General features: G+C 45.0%; 1 pseudogene; it reads right to left on the bottom strand.

The window, feature by feature from the left end:
• Positions 1-8194: 8194 nt before the first annotated feature.
• LOC148121160 (small ribosomal subunit protein uS12 pseudogene) lies at positions 8195-8705 on the bottom strand (annotated as a pseudogene).
• Between the last annotated feature and the right edge of the window lie 17234 nt (positions 8706-25939).

Raw genomic sequence — 25939 nt, forward strand, 5'->3', positions numbered from 1 at the left:
AATCAGAATGTAAATATCTGTGTTTTCTCATGGTTTTAGGCGACCCCTGTGAAAAGGTCAGTCAACCTACACAGGTTGAGAGCGGCTGTCCTGGAGTCTGGAAAACACTACTTCACGAATAAATTCGCTATGGGTGTTCTCTCTGCCTTCTGAGAACTTGAACCATAAGGCAAATGATCATTCTTAAGACTCTAAAATGTGTAGGAATTTCTTTATATGTATGGCCTGCAGAGCAGCAGAGAACCCTTCTGTGGAGACTTGAAAAAGATCAATTACAAGGGGAGCAGGTAACTGGGTCTTCTTGTCGAGAAGGGTAGAGTCTTGAGGTGAGGTCAAAGCCAAATTCTGAAGACAGAGGTCAGAGTCTAGACGGATGGAGCAGTCCATGTTCCAGCTGTGTGGCCGGGAGAAGAGTCTCTGAGCTGCAAGCGGCTGATGGTGGCAGGGAAGAAGGAATAGGCTACAGGGCGGAGTGAGTGGGTGAGACCTGAACTGAAACGCCAGATGACAACTGTCCAAGACAGCACCACTGATGCATTTGCTTGCGCTTGTTTGGTGGTTTAAAAGTTTGATATTTATAAAGTTCTAATTTTAAAAAATCAGATTTGCCTAGAAGACCTGAGCCCCCTGAGACTATAATAGAGGCTAACCACCATCAGCTGGGGTCTAAATGTCCCTCACTGTCCCCTGGGACAGTCACTTATACAGTGACACCTTCAGTTAAAATTCCATTGAAAATTCAGTCTCTCCATTTACCGTGGCCACATATCAATCACCCCACAGCTCGATGTCACTGGTGTCTGCAGCACAGGCCATTGTCACAGAGTCCGTCTCTTAGACGGAGCCTTTTCAGCCCCATGTCCCCACTATTCACCCTGGCCAGTGCAAATAGTTACCTGACTTTTAGGTGCTTCTGTTGGCGACGCCTACAAATTCCATAGCCTCCTTGGCTGTATAGCTCTGAGCCGAAACTCGGTATCGAAACTTTCCTCAGCTGAAGTTTCTTGAATACCCCACTCTGCGTGAATGTGTGCGTGACTTTTGTTGTTGCTTGGTGTTTGGCTTTTGAAAAGTAAGCAACAGTGTGTTATAGAAATTGGAACTACAGCCTTAGAAAGTTATTAGAACAGAAGTGAGAAACTGTCAAAAGAACTGACCTGGTCACCCCCGGACAACAGTTACAAGGACAGGGTGTTAGGTGTCAAAGACCAGCTTTGACGAAACTCCTGCGTTCCAGGGTAGAAGCATGAGGATTAGAATTATTAAGCGAAAGGAACAGCGATAAAAGAGAAATAAGAGACAGAAACACAGAACAGCATCGGGAGGGACATTCCGTGAATTCTGAATCCCCCTCGTTTTTTTTCCACATACTTTTATACTTCACTCCCAAAGGGGAGGGTGGGAGGCAAGCGAATTCATTAACATGATATGAGGAATAGACCTGAGTTCACCAACCTTTGGTCCAGGTGGAGCGGATCCACCTCTCCACCCAAAATACTAATTAACCACACCCTAGGTCAGTGTTTCTCGTGTGTGGCCACATCTGTTGTCAACAACTTTGAGAGAGCAAAAATAAGCTCCAGCTCCCTGACCTCCAGTCAAGGTGGAGCAGGCTCACAACCCTGGGCACTTGCGGTTAGATGGGATAGACTTCTAGGTTAGCAGCTTTCCAGGTCAAAGCTAGCATCCTCTAGGATAGAGGAAGCAATCAGACTTAGCCCAGTCACTTGCTTTGATTCTATATCAGCTAAGCATTAATAACTATATACATTGCACAGGCATGCACAAATAGTAAATGCTCACTCACTGTGACTTTGACATCTTCTACACACACACACACACACACACGCACACGCACACGCACACGCACACACTTTTAACTTGAAAGAGCATAATGCAGATTCCAGGAGACCAAGGTTGTAAGCACAGCATTTGGACATGCCGCCTTGGAATCCAAGTTGCAGTTTAGCAGATTTTAAGTGTTATTTCTTCTGTTGTAGTTAGCTTGCCTTGAGGTCTTTCGCTGTAGAGATACATGGAAAATATGAGAGGTTCCTGAAAGAATCCTTTTGGCAGAGAGGAGGCCGTGTTTTTCAGCCTGCATTTGTTCATTGTCGTCACTACCTACATTTTTTCCCCCATGTTCACATATGAAAATAATTATTCTCAGTTCAGGAAGTCAGTTTTAATCGTTAGTTTGGCTTCAAAGGATCCAGCACCCTTTGGAAGGTCCGACTAGCCCTGAAGACAGCTGGTAGAGGCTCTGGCCTGCGAGTAATCTGTATTTTCCTGATGGGTGACCTCTTAGGACTTGGGTTTGGGTCCTGGGAATAAGGAATACACCTCATCTGAGATGGGAGGGAAGAGTGTCTGTCCCCAAGAGCTGGGAACAGACTGTGAAGAGAAATAGATCTCCCTGCCCCTTCCCTCAGTCTTACCTGTCCTCTTTGTTCAATGGGTTCCACTGCAGAGAGGCTTCGGGTGAAAGGGTCCGGCACAGGGGTCAGGGCCCTGATTTCTTGCCCCAGATGTGTGACCCTAGGCAAATCTATCAGAATCTGGGAGTTTCTGTTTACTCAGGTGTGCGGAGGGTTTCTACAGACCCTCTGCAAAGTGTAAATGCCTCTCTCTTCCTTATTGGATCTACATCATGGCAACCATAAATTAATCTTTATCTTTAGACAGCAATAGAATCAAGCTCAATATGAGCGCTGTGCTTTGATGGATCTGTCAGAAAACCGTCACATCTGTGCCCGTGGCAGGGGTTAATATGATAGAGAACCTATGCACCAGGGACTTTCAGATTGTAGTGGGCAGAAGAGTCAGCTTGGGGCTCATGGAAAATGCACTGAGAGACTGGCACCAAGTCTCAGTGCAGACAGTTTCTCCACATGGTTCGTGTCCAGAGGGGATGCTCAGACATCCAAGCCTTAGCTGGGTATGCGGGGGCTGTCCCCGTACAGCTGGTCCTGCTCACCCTACCCGAGTTCCGTGTTTTACTGCTGCTCCTAACAGATAGATAATCAGCTGGGAAGGTTGGGAGCAGGCAGTTTGAATCTGCAAGCAAGGGGCCACCTGACCCCAGGTTAGCAGCCAGCCAGAGCTAAGAAGGGAAATGAAAATTAATAGCATCAATTTTGCAAATCATTCATGCCCCACTTCACATAAATACTGATCGAAGCACGCCTGAAATTGTAGCACATCACGTTTGAGGTGAAGATGTGGGTTATAATAGAACCCATTTCCATAATTCTAACACTCTGCGATTTCCATCTGATAAAAGGAGGCTGTGAAATTAAAAGTGCCGTTTTCTTCGAGGAAGTTTTAAAGCAAAGCTAAAATCGGAGGAGGGTCTGTTTGGAGTTTGGAAATGAGGGTGAACGTAGCGGCAGAAATATGCCACACTTTCCTTAAACGTTCTTACAAAGTAGGTAGGTGCCACACTGAAGAGAGACACCCAAATTTGTCGATTCAAGAGAAAACAGAGTCACAGACATCACCAGACATGGCCAGCGCAGAGGAGGATGTCACTAGATCTTTGTTGGATGGAGGTGTCAAGCATAAGCTGGGGAAGTGGCTGAAGGGAAGGCAGGGGTATAGGAAGCAGGCTCTCTGAGAACCACGAGAGGAGACCTAGCATGAGTAGACTTCAAGGGTCACACAGAGAAATTCATTCCCTGGGGTTGCTGTAACAAAAGACTCCAGACTGGGTGGTTTCAAGAAACAGAGGGTTGGGAAGATGCTCTATGCATAACAGCACTTACTGTGCAAGTATAAGGACCCACGTTTGAATCTCCAGTCCCCACTTCAAAGTCAGGCAGTGGCCATCCATGAGTATGAGACTGGCAGCTCTTGCGAGCCCGCTGGCCGGCCAGCCTTGCCAGAATGAGGAGTCGGCTTCTGTGAAAGACCCTGTCTCCAGGGAATAAGATGAGGTGAGATGGAGCAGAGCAGTCGACATTCTTCTCTGGCCCCCGAATGTGCACACAGACAACTGTGCATACCTGTGCACATATACCTATATACTGTACACCATACACACAAATAGAGCAACAGAAATACATCATTTGAGAGTTCTGAAGGCTGAGATGCAAAACCCAAGGTATCAACAGGGCCATGCTCTTTCTGAAAACTATGGGAGGCTCCTTCTCGCCATTTTCCAGCCTCTGGTGGTTTGCTGGCTCTATTCGGCATTCCCTGAATTGCAGTCACACAGTTCCTCTGTGTGCCGTCATTGCTACATGCCACACTTCCTGTGTGTCTCTGTTTTCAGATGCACCTTTTTGTAAGGATGCTGGTCATATTGGATGAGGGCCCTTTTACTCCATCCAGTATGACTGTAACTTAAGTAATTACATCTCAACAACCCTATTTGCAATTAAGGTTCTATAGTAAGGTACCAAGGGGTTAGTACTTCAATATATCTTTTGAACAGTAAAATAGTTCAACCCGTAGCAGTGGCATTTAAAATTTCCATTGAGTTTTCTGTTGGGATGGCTATTAAGAAAAAATAAAAACCAAAAAACCAATAAACAGAAATTTTGGGGAGGGTTTGTTTATAAAGAACAAGTGTTGGTGAGGACAAAAAGAGTTTGGTACTCTTGTAGATTGCTGGGGAGAATGTAAAATGGTCTGTGTCTGTGGAGAAATGTACAGTAATTACTTAAAAACAAAGTGTAAAATTGTCAATCCAGCACTTCCACTTCTCTCTCTCTCTCTTTCTCTCTCTCTCTCTCGTATCAATCTATTATTTATCTATCTATATCTCTCATCTATCTATCTATCTATCATATTTCTATCTTTCTATATGCCTCTATTTTAATCTATCTATCCATCTATCTATCTATCTATCTATCTATCTATCTATCTATCTATCATATTTCTATCTTTCTATCTACCCCTATTTTAGCCTATCTATCTATCTATCTATCTATCTATCTATCTATCTATCAATCCTCTATCTATCTATCATAGTTCTATCTTTCTATCTACCTCTATTTTAGTCTATCTATCTATCTATCATCTATCAATCATCTATTTATCTATCTATCTATCTATCATATTTCTTTATTTCTATCTACCTCTATTTTAGCCTATCTATCTATCTATCTATCTATCTATCTATCTATCTATCTACCTCTCTACCTATCTGTCATCATCATCTATCCATCCTCAAGCAAGGACTCTGTCCTTGCACACCCATGTTCAGAGCAGCACTGTTTACTATAACCCACAGGCAAAGGCAGCCCATGTGTCTATCAAGTCAGCCCTAGTGTAGGTCTGAATAAAGAGAATGTGATAGAGAGAAACCTTAGAATATTATTCACATTTGAAAAAGTAGAAAATCACTGACCGTCATTGCCCAGTCCTACAATGCCAGGGCTTAGGAGGCTGAAGCAGGAGAAGCTTGAATTTAAGGTCAAGGTCAACTTGAGCTACGGTGCAAGTTCCAGTTACCTGGACTTTATATGGAACCTTGGTCTAGGGAAGGGACAAAGGGAAAGAGGGGAGAGGGGGAGGGAGAGGAAGGGAGAGGAAGAGAGGAGAGAGTATGAGAACTCTAACACATGTTATGTATCTTATCTTTTTGGCCACGAAAAGACACACAGATTTTGATTCCACTTCTACTAGGTGATCAAATCCACAGAAGAAAAAGTTATCGCTAGGGGTTGGGAAGAGCAGGAAGCAGGAGATTTGTTGGGAGCCACCTGGAGGCACAGGTGGTCCTGCAGTTTGGAGGTAGCCACGTGGGGCTGAGCACCCTTGCCTGCACATGCTCAGACCAGCAGAATGGCATTAACCAATCAGGACAGCGTTCAAGCCGCTCCACCGTTTAAAAGCAGCTGCCTTGGGGCCCAACGCTCTCTCTCTAAGCTTTCTCTCGTCCCTGCTCTATCTTCCCTTCCCCCAATTTTCCTCAAGGGAATGCTCCAAATAAAGATGTGACCAGAGAAGGAATTCTCGTTTTTGGTGGCGCTCATTCCTGCTGGCCAGGATGCCCCCCGCAGAGATTAATGCAGAACTAATGCAGAATTTCCTCTAGAGAAGATGGAGAATTCTAGAAAGGGATGGTGGTGCAGGCTGTACAGTGTGTGCTTACTTATGCAACCAAATGGTGCATTAGGGATGATGAAGTGGTACATTTTATGCTGTATATCACTACATTAGAAATCAAAATGAGGGTTCAATAAAGGAGCTATCAAGGGCCTAGAATAGTGATTAGAAGAGTGCTCAGACCTGCCTTTAAAAGGTGAGGAGATGGTGCCCTACCTGAGGGGAAGTAACAGTGGGTTACTCCATTTGGGACTTACATTGAGAATGTCTTTCCTGTGTATTGATTCATCACTTCTCAGCAGGTTGTTAGTACCAGGTGAGGACATGGGCCTCATGTGCATTTTGTTCTGTGCTATATGTATGTGCTGGTCCCTCACTCTCTTTGATTGGAAATTGCATGCAGTATTATTTTTTATTTGTATATGCATTGGTGTCAGGTTCCCTGAAACTGGAGTTACAGATAGGTGTGAGCTGTCATGTGGGTGCTGGGAATTGAACCCAGGTCCTCTGGAAGAACAGTCAGTGTTCTTAATCACTGAGCCATCTCTCCAGCTCTGATGGCTTACAGTTTTTAAGGTGTTTTCTAACTCTTAGAGATTCTACAGTTTCAGGTAACTCTCCAAGGCAACAGGTACTGGGCCAAAATTAGGTCTATTGTGTTTAAGAGAAAGAGCTCAGGCTACCTTTACTAACTCCTGACCGTGGGGATGTAACCCTGTGGATGGGAGCACCCTTTCCTATTTCAGAGCACCGCTTATCAATTTTATGATTCACCTTGAATGTATGGGATCCCTAGGGATATGAAGCATGGACACTGATCTTACTTTCTGCGTGACCATTGATGTAGGAGGTTTTTCTGTGTATGTGTTGCTTTCATTGGTTGAATAAAAGAACTGCCTTGGCCTATTGATAGGGCAAGAATTTAGATAGGTGGGGAAGACAGAACAGGATGCTGGGAAGAAGGGCAATGAGGCAGATGCCATGGTTCTCCTGCCCAAGACGAACACTGGTTAGACTCATGCTGGTAAGCCACAGTCAAGTGATGATACATATTAATGGAGATGGGTTAAACTAATGTATAAAAGTTAGCCAGTAAGAGGCTAGACATAATGAACCAGGCAGTAATTTAATTAATACAATTTCTGTGTGATTATTTCGGGTATAAGCTAGCCAGGTGCCAGGGCAAAACAAAGGGACCTTCTCCTACTACAGACCGTAAAGGTAAAACACGGATAAAGTATATCATGGGGGTCGGTGAGCTATCTCAGGGGTCAAGTCACTTCCCACGTGGTGAGAGGTAAGAACTGACTTCTACAAACTGTTATCTAACACACATACAAGTACTCACAGAGATAAAAATAATGAGGAAAAAATATATTTTTAAAAAGTCTAATCTGAGACATTTAGACACATTCTACCCAGAACTCACCTTAAGAGTAGGTAGCTAAATGTCTTTACAGGTCTCTGAGTCGATCCTTCTATGCTATGAAGCGTCTTATTGCTTTTCATTCTATTTTGCTTAGTAAAACAAAATAATTTTATTTTATAAGAATAGCGTAAGGAGTGATCCCCCCTACATGCTTTGAAAGTGAGCTGTTAGCGCAAGTCTTCATCACCTTTAATATTTTAATGTGATTTTCCTATGTAGGAGGCTTAACTCCTAGATGTAGACATGACCACACCCTGCACACTTCAGATCTGTGTGTTTGATGTGGAGTGTGTGCAGCAGTCGGAAGCCAGAACGGACATGTGAGGGAGGAAGAAGAAAGGGATCGAGGGATGTGGGAGCAGTAAAATGCATCCAGAAGATGATAGAGGTTGTGGAGGATCCTGGGGGTTAAAAGTTTCAGCAGAGACTGTGGCCTGCTGTGGAGTAATCCTTCTGTACACTGTGAATATGTATTACTCTCATTGGTTAATAAAGAGACTGGTTGGCTCGTAGCAAGGCCGGGTAAAATTAGGCAGGACAATCAAACAGGATACTGGAGTGAAGCAGAAAAGAGCCAGGAAAGAGATGCCAGCAGCTGCTGAGAAAGCAGGATGTGTAGAAAATGAGGTGACAAGTTGTAAACCATGTGACAAAGATGAGAAATATGGGTGAATTTAAGTGTAAGAGTTAGCTAATGACAAGCCTAGGCTATTTTTTTTTTTTATTCTCAGAATAGGAAAATTTATTACTGTGCTTCCACTGTCAAAATTTAGGATCTTGGTCTTTCCTTCTTGCCTTTGTACAGGGCCAAAAGGGACACATTGGCTACTTTAACAACCTTAAAGCGGACTCCAGGGATATCACCTACAGCATGACCCTTTTGACCAAATCCAGCAACCAGAACTTCATCGTTTTCCTCAATGAAGTTCAAGCAACCATCATTGGGCACGAAAGCTGTGATCTTCTTGCCGTTCTTTATGAGCTGCACCCTGACACACTTCCTGATAGCAGAATTTGGCTGTTTGGCTTCAACTCCTACTTTTTCCAGCACGATTCCCTTGGCATGAGAGGCACCTCCAAAAGGATTGGCTTTCAGGGCTGTGCCCAAGTGGGCTTTCTTGTTTATCATGCCACTTCTGGTCCCGTCGGTGACTGCGGAGCTTCCTGGCAGTACGGAGACCACGACACTTGCCCATCTTGCCGACGCCACGGGCCCCAGAGAAAAAGCAAGCCTCGGCTATTGACTGAGCATTTATACATAATATTAAGCTTCTGTGTCAGTTATTTATGAGCAGGTGGTCAGGACAGGAAAACTCTGCCTACAGTGACTTACCTCCTCCCACCAGGCCCCACCTTTCATAGTTCTACCACCTTCCAAGAGTTTATTCAAATATTGAGTCTATCAGTGGGCTAAAGCATCCATCAGGCCAGAGCCCTTATCAACTCCAGACATCTTCCCAGATGCTTTATTAATCTAGGTATTTCCCAATGCAGTCTACCTTCTCAATGAAAATCCAGTGGGAATTTGAAAAAACGCAATCAACCTGAAGATTTTCAAACATATATGAAAATACAAAGGACCTTTGTCCTTGAAGAGGAAAAATCGGATCAGTTGACTCACATCACAGGACATCAAGTCCCTGGTGAAGAGTCAACAAGAGGGCCCTAGTGGTTCCACTTCTTCACTTGACCTCAGCCAGCCCAGAGATTTGGAAGTGTTTGTTTCCAGTTCTTATTTTCTGTAAACTTGTATAGGTCCTTCCCACACTGTATCAGGGTTCTTCTGGGTTACCAACAGAGTATGGCCGAGGTGGCAGGACGTTTCAAAGACTAAGTCATGTGACTTTATGAATCTCTCCCCTCTGTTGAGAGGAGAGCCACGTTCTCTGACATGGATAGCTCTGTGAAGACTGATAAAGAAAATGAGGCCCTGAGGTAGCCTGCAAAGAGTAAATGCTTCTTCCCACAGTTACACTGGTGAGCTTGGAATCGAACCTTTCAGTATTAGTCCAGCCTTCAGAGGGCTAAAGCTTTATCTGAGACCCTTGGATATACCACCTAGCTTAACCGTTCTGAGATCCTCAACCCCCAAACTTCTGTGCAGTGACAAGTCCGTGTTGTTCTGCACTACTAGCTTTTAGGTCATTTGCAGTACTGCAATAGATAAGAAATATAAAGACTTATATTTTTAATAGTAATTATGACAGTGGTGTTGATACATAATTGACAAACAGATCAGTGGGACACAACCATGTCCAGAAATAGACTTTATACACATACATTCAATTAATTCTGACTAAGGCACCAATATGATTTAATGAGGAAAAGATAGTCTTCCAAAACATGACTGAGAAGGCATTGCACCAAAATAAATTGAAGGTAAAACACAGAGCATCTTGAAATAAAAGTATTCTTAGCTGGGGCACTAAAGGCACTGTGGTCATTATTTTTTTTTTTTTTAGCTTGCTCTGTAAGGAAAAGCCACTCACCATGTCTATGCAGGATTACCTAAGCGAGACAGACATGAAGAAGACTCACCCTAACTACGGACAGTGCCATTCCATGAACGAGGCTTCTGGTCTGCAGAAAAAGGAAACTGTGATCAGAGGGAAAGCATTCACCCTCCCTTTCTTCTTGACTGCAGGCATAACATGACCAGTGACCTCGAGCTCTTGCCACCATTATAGCGGTCCATACTCTTGATGTAAGAGCCTAAGTCTTCTTCCTTTCTCGCTGGGCTTTCTGGGGGCATTTGCTCACAGCAACAAGACAGGTAACTAATGCAGGAAATGAGGCACTCAAAAGTGGGGCTGGTGCTGTGATTAACTTCACCATGTGGCTCTCAGGTCATTAGAGTTGGTTTGTAGCAGGAATGGGAAAGAATTTGACACTTTGGGCTAGAAAAACCCTTGAATGCAATAGGCAGAGGATAATGGGCCATGCTGATGGGAGCTGGTAAGACAAGAAGCTAAGAGAAATACGGCAGTGAAGGTTGATTCATGAGGTGCCAGAGGAGAACCAGGGCTTTATCAGGAACTGACTAGGATAGGTGGCACTGTATGTTATTGGATGGAATGTGATGATGCACAGCCATTGTGTAAAAATCCTGTCCATTTCTCATAAAAGTCAAAATATGCCTTAATCTGATCCATCATTCCTCTCTTAAATGTTTACCCAAGAGATGGAAGACACCTTTCCCCAGAAATCCTTGCATAAGAACATTTACATCAACTTTATTATTATATGCAATATTATACTAATTGCATTATTATACTCTATAATTATATAGCAGCCAGAACCTGGAAACAAACTGAATGCCCACTCACAATGCATGGATAAACAAATTGTCCTATACTCACACAAGAAAATACTACTCAGCCACGAAAAGAAATACATGCTTGAAATATAAAGCCAAGTGGATGGAAAATCATAACACATCAAAGAACCCAGGCACTAAAGAGCATACACATTAAATGCCACAAACAGAATGCTGCTCTTAAGGCGACAAATGTTGGTGCGTATGGACAAGCGACCTTTGAAAGATACTGCTGGGGACATACAGTACTATAGCCATCACGGAAAACAATACAAGAACGCCTCAAAGAATTCAAAATGAACCCACTTCTGGGCGTGTATCGAAAGGACAAGACATCGGTGTCTCAAGGACACATCTTCACTGCTTTGCTCACTGAGACACTTTTTTTACAGTTGTCAAGAAATATGAACAACCTAAAAGTCTGTTTCATGACAAATGGATAAAGGAAACATGTGTGTGTGTGTGTGTGTGTGTTAGTGTGTGTGTGTGTGTGTGTGTGTTAGTGTATGTGTTCCTGTGTGTTCGTCTGTATGTGTGCATGTGTTCATGTGTGTGTGTGTATGTTTCTGTGTGCACGTGTGTGTGTTTGTAGGTGTGTTCATACGTATATTTGTATGTGTTCATGTGTGTGTAAGGTGATAGAATACTAATTTAACATTTAAAAAGGAGGAAAACCAAGAACTTCTCCATTTGGGACAGCATAGATGAACCTGGAAAAAAGTTAGAGAGTAAAAAGGAAATAGAAAAGAAACACACAGGAAAGAAAGCCGAGCACTGCTGGAGATAAGATGAGATCTCCAGCCGTTGAGACTTAGTGGTGTGTCGCACGATTTCCTTATACTCCCAGCATTGTCCGTGGTAGACTGAGTTCAGTAATTATTCTATGAATAGAAAGAAAGAACCCTGTGACTTTAAATTTTCCCAATGGTGTTTCTGCGTTTTGGAATGGCTGCCTGCAAATTTTAGGAGAACCAAGATTTCTCCCTGTTCTTTCCAGAGCCTACCTCAGCGTGGGTGCACAGGGTACTAACTGACATGCGCACCAGCGAGGACCAGAAATGCTCGGTTCTCAAAGCCCTGTTGCCACCCCCCTCCAGCAGTGGAAATCTTTAAATGTGCTTTTGGTTGTTTTACAGCCGTTTGCATTTAAATTGGGTGTGTCACTATCACATTTTATTAGCTATTCCTCATACCAGCCCTGTGAGGTTAGCCTGTTATCTGCATTTTACAGGCGAGGGCAGGGAGAGGTGAAGCAACTAGCTGGGTCTCCGCTGGTGCAAGGCAACTGAAGAGGGGGATTTCAGCGCGCAGGTTCTGCTCCCCGCTCCCTGCCCACAGGGCTGTTTCAATGGGCTTGCTGCTGGGACTGCAACAACGAACTTAGCATTTTCTACAGAACACTTTGAAAATGTTTTGATGACTCTCTTTCCAGAGGAGAAAATCCGTGTTAGGGCTGCAGTTCTTCTGCCTGATTGCTTGGTCCTTGAACTGCCTGCCCTCTCAGGAGACTCCTGCCTCTATTTCCGGCTCAGATGCTGACCTCTCAAATCCCACCCCTTTCCAGCAACCTCCTTGTGCAGCCCACCCACGTAGCAAAACCTACAGGATTGGGTTTGGAGTAAAATACTTTTATGGCATTAGGAGGGGCTTAGGTCTAATTCAGAAAGTTTTAACCCGGTCCATGAACTTCCTAATTTATGTGCGTTTACCCAACTCTATATATGCTGTTTTCTTCAGTGCATATATAACAAGAATAAAATGTAAAAATAAAAAAGGCATGAGTTGAGCATACAGCTCAGTTGGTAGAGGACTAACTTTGCATGATCAAACTCTGGGTTCCATCCAGCATTGCAGAAGCCCACGGTGATGTCACAAGTCTGCAGTTCCAGCACCAGGAAGATGAACGCAAAAAGATCAGAAGTTCAAGGTTATCCTGGGTTTCACAGTAAATTCAAGGCTAGCTTGCTGTACATGAGAGTCTGACTCCAAAACAGAAAATGAATGAATGACACAGTAAAAGAATGCAATCTCTTTGGTTCTCAAAACCAGGTCATTTGAGGACTGGAGAGGTGGCTCCGTGGTTAGGAGCAATGCTGCTTTCTCATGGGACCTGGGTTTGATTCCCAGCACCTGCACACCAGCTCACAACCATATGTGCCTCCAATTCCAGGAGATTCGATGCCCTCTTCTGGCCCATGTGGATAGCAGGCATGCTCTTGAACAAACAAACAAAGACTCAGACACATAAACCAAAATAAAACGATTAAAGGGTCATTTGAACATAAGCACTGTGATAGCACAGCAGTCTATTTGAAAACAAGAATGCATACTAAACAGAAAGGCAATGTATAGAGTGTGGAAACACTGGATAAAGGGGATATCTGTATCCCAGATGGGACGGAGTAAGACTGAGCAAAATTCCATCCCCCTATTCAGAACCATATGTGACTTAAAACTCAATGAATTGCTTATTTCTGGATTAAATTGTTTTTTTTTTCCCAGACCACAGTTGACCGTTAGTCCTAGAAAGCATAGCAGCAAAGGAGACAGCAGGCTACGTTTAAGCATCATGGCTGCCAATGTTCACAGCATTTTCTTGCCCAAAGGAGACGAAACTTTCTGACGTTGAAGCTTTTCTTCAACAGTTTGACCCTAATTGAAGAGAAAACTGAAACTTGCTGAGTTTTAGAAACTTTCTCAAGCAGCCCAACAGAATCTCAGCCCCGTAGGACAGCAGGAAGTTTGGGTGCTGGAACAAATACTTCGATTTGAAGAAAGACGCAAAATCTTGAACTTGTTTTCTTTTTAAAAAGTAGATTTATCTATTTTATTTTTCAGTGTTTGGTTGTTTGCCAGTATGGATGTATGAGGAAGTCAGAAGAGGGCATTGGATCCCCTGGAAGTAGAGGTACAGATGGTTGTTAAACACCTGTGGGTGCTGGGAATTGAACCGGGGTTCTCTGCAAGAGCAGCATGTGTTCTTAACCACTGGGCCATCTCTCCAGTCCCTCGACTCTCTCTCTTTTTTCTTTTTTTCTTCCTTCCTTCCTTCCTCCCTCCCTTTCTCTTTCTCTCTTTTCCTTCTTTTTTCCTTCCTTCCTTTCTCTTTCTCTCTTTTCCTTCCTTTTTTCCTTCCTTCCTTCCTTCCTCTCTTTCCTTCCTTCCTTCTTTCCTTTCTTTTTTCTTTGCTGAAGAACTGGTTTCTCTGAAATGCTTTCCTTTGTCAGCAGAAGTCTGACCTTCCCTCCCTCTTCTTCCCAAGCCTGTGCTTTGGAGCCTGATGGACATTCAGCGGACTGTGGTGCCCTTTCCCCCAATAGCAGCAGAGGGTGAAGGCTTTCCCAGAATTCCTGTTCTGCTAACTGGCCAGCGTGACCCACAGTGCTCTGCTGCCGCTCACTAGCTCCCTGGGTGACGCAGGCTGATTCAGTTAAGACAAGCTGTCTTTAACCTTCTCCGCACACTTAAATTCACCAAGGGAGCTTTTAAAGCTCCCCTGCCCATGGCCAGGCTACACCCAGGGCCAATTAAATACAAATCTCTGGAGGAAAGGCTGAGTTAAATCTCCTCGAGTGATCCTGGTGTGCAGCCAGAGAACCATTGATGGAAGGAACAGAAATTGTGATTTTAGATACCATTCCCCACAAGGTGTCTTACATGCACTAGTCCTTTTGTTCCTTATTTAGCAGGAGAAACTGTTTATCAGTTCTAATATCACATGACCGGAAGCACACTGCTTCTGGGGCAATTCTAACTCCCTAGGGATATGCAACAGGAGACCAGAGAATGGCTTCCTGCAGGCTGTTGGCAACACGTAAGTTTAGTGAAGATTAAATATGGTGGGGGTGCCCACCAAGCACTTTCAACAGAGCTGGAAAGACGCTGTCACAACCTCAGCCTATCCATTTCTTTTCTAGGTTGCTTTTCCTGACCCCGTATTTTGATGAGAAATTGACACTTTGACTCAGGAAAGCCTGTGCTCATTCTAGCAGGAAAATAACTGTAACATTGTTTTCTGCGTATGTTAACCATGTTTAATCAGAATTTTATTATATGGGGATGTTCGGTTTTAGGGGGCATAAACTGATGGAATAGATTGTTGAAATTATGCCCCACCAATTACATACAATTCGTACATTTTTATATTCTGTAGCCTTTATGTCTGTCCCCCTATCTCTGTCCCTGTCCCTCTGTCCCTGTCCCTCTGTCCCTGTCCCTCTGTCTCTGTCATGCCACCTCTCTTCTTTATGGAACAGCGAAGTTGCCGCTGGTGGCACGGTCCTGCTCTGCAGCTGAACCCTTGTATAACCAGATCACCCATCCATCTCTCTCCCCACTGCAATCACAAGACTACAGCAGAGGTTGTTGTCCACTAATCTGAGATTCAACTTCTCTTTCAGTCTGTTCTGTGAGACTCACACATTGTCTGTTCCTTTCCTCCTCCCTCCCTCCCTCCCTTCCTTCCTTTTCTGAATTAGTGTCATCTAATCACATAGGGCGGTGACGGAGCATGGCTTGGGCCACGTCTTTGTAGGAGACACTGGTGTTGGCTTCCGTGGTGGAGGGAAGACAGTGACTTCTTCCCGCGTGTCTTTCTGTGCTGACAGCGTAGACAGAATAATACTAACGAGAACCAACGTTTCTGGCAGCCACAGAGGCTGGGAATGGTCTTGGGTGTTTTGCAGGGAGGCAGGTAACCAGACCCATCTAAGTATTCTGGTCCAGATTCCGTTTCCACATTCGGTTCTGTCCAGATGGCCCTCAAAATAGCCAGAGACTGGAAGGATTTTCTTCTCTAAAAACATGTTTATACTGAATATGTACTCTTGCCTTCCTCCCCTAAAAAAATATATAACGACACTAGGTATCATGAGAAATCTAAGGACGATTTAACATATACAGATTATGTAGGTTACACGCACACATACAGTTTTATAGAAAGGATTGCCACTGAGGCATAGCTGAACTGTAGGAGACACCAGTGGCCTCAGAGATTGTCACAGAGGGAAAGAAGGATCTGTGTCAACTTCAGAAGAGGAGAGAATGAGACAAATGGCTGGAACTATCCAAGCCCTTATTCTTACTTCTACTCCATCCCTCAAATATATGCTCCCTGTCTTCCTCTGGGGGATGAAGGGACCAGAAGGAGTCACAGAATCTTGTTTGGAGGGAAAGGGAGAAATTCTGCTGTCGCTGTATCCACTTCCAGCCTACACTGAGCACTGCTGTATGTCCAGCTTGGTTTCCAGTCGTCTGTACACAGAGTTTCTAGAAGGTCAACACTTGACCAAGCTTCACTGTTTCAAAAGCATGGGGCTGGGTGGGGACCAGGCTGACTGGTGCCATAGTTCCTGTCCTTAGCCCAGGTGAAGGTAGGAACCAAACTCACCAAACTGGTGACACTGTGCCAAGCCTCTTACTTCCAGGGCTTTTGCTCATTTGAAAAGTTTTGAAGTTTCGTGGTGGGATATAATTGATGTATAAAAAGCCAATAGTCGTTTCTAACTGGGAAAGGAAAGTGGCCTTAGAGCTAGAAGGCTCCTTCAGATGAGACCTGTGTGTTAGCTTGTTTCCATGGTCTTGGTCTGATCTGTGAGCGATGCATCCTTGTGTGTGTTCTTCCCATCAACGAGGATAACGCTATCTGCGACTCCAAAGCTTTAATCTATGGATGGATTCACAACAGCAACTTCTGTCTCTCATCCCATAAACATTCATTTTTAGGAGGGGGCTCCACTTCTCCACGGACAGGCAGGGCTTCTGCCCTTCTCAAAACAGGGATTCTGGCAGCCACATGCTTTCTGGTTGGACAATGTACTCTTGGCATGCAGCTGGTTGGCGGCACAGACTGGGCAAATGCATGCCAGGGGTTTCAGGGCCAGACCCACATCACTTCTGCTCACATTTCACCAGCTGGACCACAGCTGCATAGCCACAGCTCAAGACAAGAAGGATGTTCCCAGACGTGTGTCCAAGTAGGAAAATGGGATTTTCTTGCCTTTGTTTTTGTATTTTGTTGTTGTTCCCTGGCCAGTAATTTGAGTGCTGAGAGTTGTCAGTGGAAGGAAAAGTGAGTAGAATTTCCAGGAAAGAGTCCATGCATATGTGTGTACATATACATTTATATACATACATAGTCACAAATGCATACAAATATGTGTGTGCAGGTGTATATGTACACATGTAGACTCCTGAAAATTCTACTCATTCTTCCTTCTGTTGGCAACTCTTAGTACTCAAATACTGTGCGTGTGTATGTGTGTGTGTGCGTGTGCGTGTGCGTGTGTGTGTATAGAGTGCACTGAACTGTACTGGGTCCTTTACCTATGGCTGTGTTTAACCTGATATCAACTTTGAACATCTGAGTTTGAGATGTGCCAGAAGTTGGTGCAGGATGGCCCTTATAGGTCCATACGCTAGTCCTTCCTGTCTTCTTGTATGTCCCAGATTTTCATGGATAATGGTCCCAGCCTTTTCTTTCTTCTGCATTCTGGTTGGAAGTGACCAATGGCAGGGAGAGCTGAGGATGACAGTGTTACAGGTTGATCTGGGGTTTGGCAAGGGTCTGTACATGTCACGTTGCCACCACTTTTCCACGGCTATTAATCTCACCGGGTCCCTTTCGTGCCTAGGAAGACAGTGACTTCCTATGAGCATCCATTGGTGCTGCACCACCCTCAGGTGGTCCCCTCACCTCCTCACTGCTCTATGACTGATTTCTTCAGTTACCTTGGGAGAATGATCTTGGCTATGGGTTCCTTGCTGATTCAACTGGGACCTAGAGAACAGCCCCTCTAAATGAAGAATTTCTCTCTCCTTTTCTCTCCCTCCTCCCTCTTTTTATCTCTGTTCTAGAGTCCTGCAGATTTAGCTAGGAAGCCTAGTCTGATCATCCACTAGTTGTGTGAGCTTAAGCAAGTTACTTACCTTACTCCTTGCCAAGGAGAATTCATATGTAAAACAAAAAGATAATGATTGGTGAGGATCAAAGGAATAACATTGTAGCACAAATAACAAAAACTCAGAGAAAGAAATTGGGGTTCAATCCAAGAACCAGAAAAGAAAAGCAGCCAAGTCACTAGAGAAGTCTTTCCTCTACCAATGTTGGGTGCACCTAGGCTAAGCAGACTAAACCCCTCTCACCTCCCATTTTATATTCCCTCTAGTACTGGGATTAAAGATGCATGACTCCCTAGGACTGGGATTAAAGGTATGAGTACCACCACCTGGATTTGTTTCTGCATTGATCTTGTGTAGCCCACGGTGGCCTTGAACTCACAGGGATCCATCTGACTCCGTCTCCCAAATCTTGGGATTAAAGGTGTGTGTCACCGTAGCTTGACCTCTAGTGACTTTAGCTTTGCCTCTGGTCTTCAGGTAATATTTCTTTATCAAAATACAAATAAATATACCACTACAATATATAGCCATGGAAAAGTGGTGGCTAAATACCCTGAGTGTGAGCACATGGTAAGCACTTGGTAAAGTTGGAAAGGGAAAATGTCGTCATAAAGAGATGGCAAACTCAGGAACTAGATTGTAAGGTCAGTTTCATACACATTATCCACTGAGCTGACAGATGTTTCTTCAAAGGTGATAATTCCAAGTGTGGACAGTGATGTGAAGCAAAGTCACATGCTAAGTCTGATGAGATCTTTCTGAAAGGTGGCTTATCTCAAATATGTAAAACCTAAGAAAATATACTTTGTTAGATCTGGAGAGATGGCTTGGTGGACAAGAGCCCTTGTTCTGCAAACATGAGGACCTGAGTTCAAATCCCCAGCACCCACACAGAAAGCTGTACTTAGCTATGCATGCCTGTAATCTTGGCATTGGAAGGCAGAGACAGGAAAGTCTCCAGAGTTCACTGGGCAGCTAAGCATAGCTAAAACGGCAAGCTTCTGGTCCAGCGAGAGATCTTATCTGAAAGCGATGAGGGGAATGGTAGCTGAAGACACCTGATGCCCTGTGTGCTCACACACACACACACACACACACACACACACACACACACACACACATGTGCATTGTCTTTGATCCAACAGTTTTAGTAATCTAAAGGAAATAATCAGACAAAGACAAATTTACAAACATGTCCAACCAATTATTATTAGCTATAGTTAAAAACTGGAAGCAGCTATAGTTAAAAACCTGGAATTAAAGAACTCTTGGAAACCCATATGATAACTAGATGAACATGACTGCTACAGAAAGGTAACCATGGCACAGTGGGAAGAGTCACTTGCAAAGGGGGCTTCTAGTCTGTATTTCTGAAAACCAATAAAAGAGAAAGAATGTATGTTGAAGTAACGACTTTGGTTATGTAAAAGGATTACAGGCGATATTCCCCATCAATTTTTCCTGTGTCTTTATAACTTTCTATAGTGGATATTGTAGATAGGATCGTCCTTGACTGAAAATAGCAAAACTCTGAACTCCAGTGGTAGAACAGCTCAGGGCTGCAGAACTGACAACTGAGATGTTCCGACTTTCCCTTCACGGTCTAAATGCGGCAGCTTCTGTACCCTACTATCAGAAATGTATTGGGTGAATGCATCTCAGTTATCACAATGCATTTGACCTTAGTCATATTTGCATTGTACCCCTGTACCCCAGTTATATGTGTCTTTAGTCCCTCTATAACCAATACTACATATACATTCAAAGAGAGAAGTGGACAGGAAGGACAGCCCAAGGGAGAAAAAAGGACAAAAATCCTAAGGCAAACTTAACCTGATTGGGGGCTGTAACCTTATCTAGCTGGAAAGAGGGTGGGAGACAGAGCGTGGGCGACAAGATTGAATCAGCCACCTTTGCACCGTCTGCCAGGGACAGCTACTGATTTTATAATTACTGAAATTGAAAAGCCAGTCGTTCCCTTTATTCTTGACTTCTTCGATCCCTTTTCCTTCCCACCACCCTCCACCTACTCAGGCTGCAACCATCAGCAGATTCACATTCCCAGAGCCAAGGGGGTGAGGGGGAAACCGGAGAGGAGGCTGCAGCCTCCTCCAGACTGGGAGTGGAGAGAGATGGGCAGCAAGCCACGGGACCTGGAATCAGCTTGTTTGCTCAGTTGACCTCATCTGGTCTCTCGAGGTTCGGGCTCTGAAAGCCTATCAGTAGAGACTTTTGCAATTTCAATACTATTCTTTTCTAGACTGTGCATAACTCGCCTGGGTGTTTTTCAACCAGAAAGCTTTGGTCTCAGTTGGCTTTCCCAAATAAACACTTGCCCACAAACAATCCGCACAAAAGGCAAGGGTGTCGGTTGCCTGGGTTCAAATCTTGACTGGTCAGACCCCTGTTATGTGTCCCTGGACCGTAGCTGTGTTTGTTTCCTCCCCGCAAAATGAGACTCCCAAGACTGAACATTTCCTAGGCTCCTGGTGAAAGACAGGATGAGTCAGTGTTTGTCAAGTGCTTAGGCGGTGCTTATCACATACTGAGTGCTACAGAAATATTTGTTTAAAAATATGTGTATAAACGTGAGAGACGAGAAATAGCCGTAAGCTGTCTGGGCTGTGTGCGTTTGGAGCTACCTCTCACTCCACACAAAGCTGCAAGGAAGGGCTGAACTTTTATTTTGTTCCTTGTTGGCGAAGCTCTGTTGTAGGAAGGAAGAGGGTACGCCCGAAGCCATAGGCATCTGTAAGGGCTGGAGCATCCGAAGGATGTCTTACAGAGACAGACGCTGTCACAGCCCTCACTAAAGATGGGGAAACTGAGGTCAGGGGAGATGTAGATATTGACCACCATTGCAAGCCTGCAGATGGTGGAGCTGGAATTCCAGCTGGGAATGTGTGACTCCTAAACCTGGACAGCCCCTATATTAAGCGTGATGTTTTCCAGACAGAAAGTGATAGCTCCTAAGAGGTTCACATACGCATCTAATGACCAGTTTTAGAAGGAGCAATTTCTTTTGATTCAGCTTAGCAAGTCTAGAAGCCCAAGGCCGACTCTGGCCAGCAGAACTGATCAATAATTAACGTCAGGAATATCTTACAGGTCCAAATTCCTCCCTGAGTTGCTGCAAAGTTCCTTTTTGCTCTTCGATCTGTCGGTGCCACTTTCAGAGAGAAAGAACCCCTGTCTGCTCAGCGTCTTGACGACTGATCCTATTTGAGCAAACCATGGGCAGTCAGGGAGGCTTTCTGGTACTATCCCTTTAAGAAAAAAGAAAGAAAGGACTCACTCAGCCCCGCCCTACCCGACCCTGTGCCTGTGAAGTTCAGGAGTTTGAGGATTTGTGATAGAGCCAAGATAAAAAGAATTAAAAACAAACTGAACTTTAAAAAAACAACAGCAACAACAAAAATATTTTTTTTGTTCCCTGTTCATAGGCATTTCTACCCCAATTTGCAGTGCCCCGGGGGATATGAACCAGAGTCACCCCTGGCCCCTTTTGGGCCTTCTCCCTAGTCCCGCCCCAAGCATAGCAACCCCACGAGAAGACAGGCTTACGTCCCCGTCAGTTCCCACCTTCCCCCTTCAGCCGCTCATCTTTCCCCCTTTAAACTGTGGGCTTCATAATGGTTTTCCTGCTGCTGCCAGGGGGTGAGAGGGTGTAAATGCCCAGGAGCAGCTGCTAGCGAGCTCTCCAGTGCGGATCCTGTGGGTGGGGCCGGCAGTAGGCAGGAGAGACCAAGAGAGATTAGGTGAAACATTAGCCGCGGCCTTCTGGACATGGTCCAGTGTCTTTCAATGATTCCTTTGTGTGCTTTGGGTGCTGGGCTTGTTTGGCTGGGGACGGGCACCCATTAGAAGATTTCACAATGATTTGCCATGTTACAGTTCTAAACATGTCAACTCATCACCGAGGTTAAATTTGTATTTTTACAGTCGTTTTTAGACTCTCACACTGCCCTCTCCCCCCCTCCCGCCCACCGCAACACACCCTCCTCTCCCCGGGAGCTTCAGGGAAATGTACTCTAAGAGAATTAATCAAAATGACTAGGTAATGCTCTAAAAATAATAAATGTCGTTACAGGCTGGATCCCTTTCAAGTTCGAGCTCATTCTGAAAGCCTGAAGATCTACATGTCAAGTTTCATGTATATTACTTTTTTATTAGGAGGAAGTGGCCTATTGTGTAGACACAGGTACATTATGAGTACACATGGATGCTACGACTCTCCCAACACCACCGGGCTGGTTTTCAGCTAAGTTCATTAAGCAATGTGGTTGAGGAGGGGGCAAAGGGCAGATACTGAATTCCTTAACCTCTCTTCTTAAACCAGACTTGCAAATTAGGATCTGCTACAGACTTGCTTAGAGCTCTGAGATCCGGGTCCAGATAGTGACTTGCTTTGGTTTCCCTCACCCCACCCACTGGACAGTACTCGGGCTAGGCGAAAGTGTTAGAAAATACGAAAGACAGATTGTTAGTGCATGCAGACAACAGCAGCAGCAACAATCAAATGAACAAGTAACTTTGTGGGTTTGTTGTTGTTGTTTTGTTCTGTTTTTAGACAGATTCCCCTGTTGTAATCACCTGGCTTTGAACTTGAGATCCTCCTGCCTCAACCACTCAAGTGCTGGGATTACAACTGGGTAACTGTTGTTATCATGGCTTCAAAATATTAACTCCAAAAGAATGTGCGTGCATGCATGTGCGTGTGCGTGCATGCATGTGCGTGTGTGTGTATGAGTGTGTATGTGTACTTGCAGGTGTGTGTGTGTGTGTGTGTGTGTACTCATTCTAGAGTGTGTGGAGACCACAGGCTGACATCAGAGGCCTTCCTTAACTGCTTTCTAACTTAGTTTTTGAGACAGGATCTCATGCTGAACCTGAACCTCACTGATTTTGCTAGGTTGGTAGGTCAACAAGCCCCAGGACCCACCCATCTCTGTGTGTGTGTGCGCGCACACGTGGGCGCATGTGCTTCCGCTGAGCCGGGATTGCAGATGTGTGCCGCCATACCTACCTAGCTTTTGCATGGGTGCTGGGAATCTCAACTAAATTCTCAAGCTTGCACAGCAAAGAATTTACCTACTCAACCATCTCTCCCGCCTCCTCCCCATCCCAAGAATGGTTCTTTATAAGGGGGACAGGGTAGCTGGGTCTTGTACTTAAGGCCTTTAAGCATGGCTGGAACAAGGTTAGTAAGACTTAAGGTGAGACTGAGAGGGGGAAATCTGTGTCAGAGGAGACAGGAAGTAGTGGTGATGAGGTGGATTCCTTTCCTTCTGTAACTGATAAAGTCCCTGTTTTTCCATGGGTCCTTTCAGCCAGACACCCCCAAGTATCTATGAGCAAGGGCCCTAACCATCTGCAGTCCATAGGTCATTTGTCTATGTCAGGCAGGGCTACTAGGTCAGGGCAATTGTGAAGAAAAATAGGAGTGAGGATTCCTGAGGCTTGACTGTGTGTGTTATTTGTGCCCAAGTTGAAGCCTGGCTGCTATAGGGCTAAGTCACCAGGATATTTCCAACCTAAGAAATCCCATCTGGCCTAAGACTATTCCTTAGATAATTCCAGGGCCTTCATCCTCCAAAGAAAGGCTGATTGCCGTGCTACAAGTCCCAGCCTTCCTTAGCTAGCCTCCATAAATCATGGCTGGCAGGAAAGACTGGAGGGTCATGGGTAATTGAATTCCAACCAACCTTCACACCTAATTCAAGCCAACCCTCCGACTGGACTCTTAGGTGGATTAATCTGCTGTCAGAGCCGGTAAATAACTATTGTTTTTAAATTCAAAGAAACCCATTGTTGAGGGCCTACTGTGCATGGACTTCTTGAGAGGCGGGGTCATCTTCTCAGTTCATTCATTCCCCCCTCCCTACTTCATTCGTTCATGCTGTCCACACTCCAACCAGAACCCAGACTTGAGAAGTTATCCGGCAGCGGGGAGGACAATAAAGGCCATCTTGGGGTCGATCCTGGAGAAAACTTGTTCTCCGGATTCCCTAACCTCCTGCTGGGGAGATAGATCATTTACCAGGGGGATGCAGAAGCTGGTTCTGTGCAAGAAAATGGATAAGGATGTTTCAAAAGTCAGTCCCCAGCTCCTGAAGACTCCCATTCAAGTTCTTCACCACAGTATTTGATGTGGGATGTCAGGTCTGGGGGTGAAGGGTTCTCACCTGTGATGTGGAGTAGGGATGGGGATGGAGAGAAGTTGTCCCCACCAACACTGCTTGGGAAGGGACCAGGGAGCTCTTGGACCCTCACGCCTGTGACATTACTGCTAATGGCTGTCACTCTGTCGGGACTCAGCAGCCCCAGACCCCGTGATAGGCCTGCGTGGACACTAAGCCTGAGGCAGACAATGCCTGTTCAAGAGTCCCTTCAGCGGAACTGTCTGGACTTCACTCCATTGGTAAGCTCTACGCAGCTCTCCTGTCTACTGAATGTACGCACGGCCTGGGGTCCATTACCAGAACACAACCGTGGCAGTCTGCATTTTCCAAAAACTATAGCTCCTACTTCCTCCGTCAAGGGGCCGCATCACACTCCGCCGCTATTTCTCATTCTCAGACAGTTGCATCCCAGCTCGGGGGTGACTGTGTTCTGACCCTCCGACTCGTAATAAATCGAGCACTGGGTTGCTACAGATAATTTTCTTGGCAGCAATATGATTTGGAGCAATGAGTCAAGATTGTGCAGGGGTTTGCTCAGGGGAAAAGAATTAATGTGACTGAATAATTTTTACTTTTCTTGTTTTAATTCCAGGATGATAGGAGGACCCTGGGATGTTGCCAGTGGCCTGGGGACCCCCCGAGCAGCCCGGAAAGCAGTGTTTAGGTGGGAATGTTAATGGAATTCTCCCTTGCTGCTGGGTAAGAGTCTGCTGTCGAGAGATAATTACCCAGGCAAAGATGAAGCAGCATCATGGGAGCCCAGAGACCTCTCTGTTTATCTTCCATATTGCCACATATTGCTGCATAATTGCCTTCACCATTTAACTTCATTAACATCTTGGCTAACCGGGGGCCACACAATTGTACTTAAAAGAGAGAAATTAAGTAACCCTGAACCTACATGTAATTGTAAACAAAGTTACCGGAGATGTGGGTTACGAGGTTTTCACTGCTGTAGTGGGTGGCAAACAAGTCCCCCTTTTCCCTATCCTTCCTGCTCCCTGAGACATGAAAGCCAGACCAACCTTTGCTAACTGTTCACTGTAGGCTGACCCTCGCATTGCACCACACACATAAACTGTCCTCCTTAGTCTCCACAGAGATTCCACGAGTCGTTAGCAGAGGAAACTCTGTCAGAAAGGTGCAGAAACTTGTCCGAGGTCCGATGGCTTGTGAGTGGCGGAGTAAAGGTTCCAAATGTGGCAGATTGGTCCCAGCTGTTTTGAGAGAAATCACAGGACCACACTTGTTCCAAGACCTCGAGTCTGGTCTTCTAGACTCTACAGACGAGTTCAGGCATTTTATTTAGCTCTACAGCTGTCACTATCGGAGTGGCTGCCAAGTCTCCCGGTCCATCTTCCCTCCAGTTCTGTATTTCTGTTTTATCGAGAAGGTATTTGCATCCAACCCCATGTGGTCATGGCCAGGCTTCTTAAGTCATCCCCACAGGCCTCTGCGTTGGACAGGTTTCTGACCTTTTCTGAACAGTCTGTAAGTAATCACTGTCTCTTCACTCTAGGCTCCTTCTCCCCAAACTCATAAAAGCTACATCAGAAAATCTGAAAGGATGTTTTGGTGAACATCTGTTAGCCTTGACCAAACTCAATAATTGTTAACACTGTTCCATACTTAAAGTCCCAATTTATGAATCCATTTCCCCCTAGACGACTTGAAAGCTTGTTCCAGAGATACCTCAGCCTGGAATGTTTCGGCGTGTATCACACATCTCACAAGAACATGAGAAATGTTACTAAGTGACCACATTACCATCACAAGCCTGAGAAAATTAGCTACCATTCCTTGATTTCGTCTGCCCAGCACCCTTGCCCCTCCCCCACCGTGTGTGTGTGTGTGTGTGTGTGTGTGTGTGTGTGTGTGTGTGTGTGTGAGAGAGAGAGAGAGAGAGAGAGAGAGAGAGAGAGAGAGAAAGTCTGAGTGTAGGGGCACAGGTTGGTCCTCAGCTTCCACCTCTTTGAGACAGGGTCTCCTGTTCCCTGATGCATATACAACTAGCTGACCCACAAGATCCAGGGCTAGTCCTGTCTCCATCTCTCATCT

This window comes from Myodes glareolus, chromosome 8 (genome assembly GCF_982192425.1).
Source record: "Myodes glareolus chromosome 8, mMyoGla1.1, whole genome shotgun sequence".
NCBI classification, from domain to species: domain Eukaryota; kingdom Metazoa; phylum Chordata; class Mammalia; order Rodentia; family Cricetidae; genus Myodes; species Myodes glareolus.